This window comes from Penaeus monodon, chromosome 20 (assembly GCF_015228065.2).
Source record: "Penaeus monodon isolate SGIC_2016 chromosome 20, NSTDA_Pmon_1, whole genome shotgun sequence".
NCBI lineage: Eukaryota > Metazoa > Arthropoda > Malacostraca > Decapoda > Penaeidae > Penaeus > Penaeus monodon.
In genome coordinates this window covers 30,695,567-30,696,030 of record NC_051405.1, presented here as the reverse complement: position 1 = coordinate 30,696,030, position 464 = coordinate 30,695,567, and positions in this window count along the sequence as shown.

Sequence of the window (464 nt, the reverse complement as noted above, 5' to 3'; positions counted from 1 at the left end):
GCAATCCACGTATTCTAAACGTGTCCATGCCCAACGTCAATTTAATTATGGGAAGACTCCTTCAAACGTAGAACAACAGAAACAACCTTTTTTTATTTGTTTGTTGATGTCAATTAATGTTAAACTTTAATGCAACAAAAATCAAATTTTCTAATTTTTTGGTTTAACGTGAAAAATAGAAAGATGTTGATCAATTTTAAAAGATATGATACCGTCGGTAATTTAAGGTATATATCAAAAGAGGCTAAGGGAAAATACAGAATGTATAATGGCGTTGATTAGTAAGAAAAATTAATTTACGAAGGCGATTTAACATTGTCGGAGTAAAGAATCGCAGCAGTGCAATACATTCGAATTGGTAAACATTTTGATTGGCAGCAAGCCACCTCTTTAATTACAGCTCCACAATGACTACATCATTACAATTTGGGTCGTCCATACGAAATATGTTAATAACTAAGATA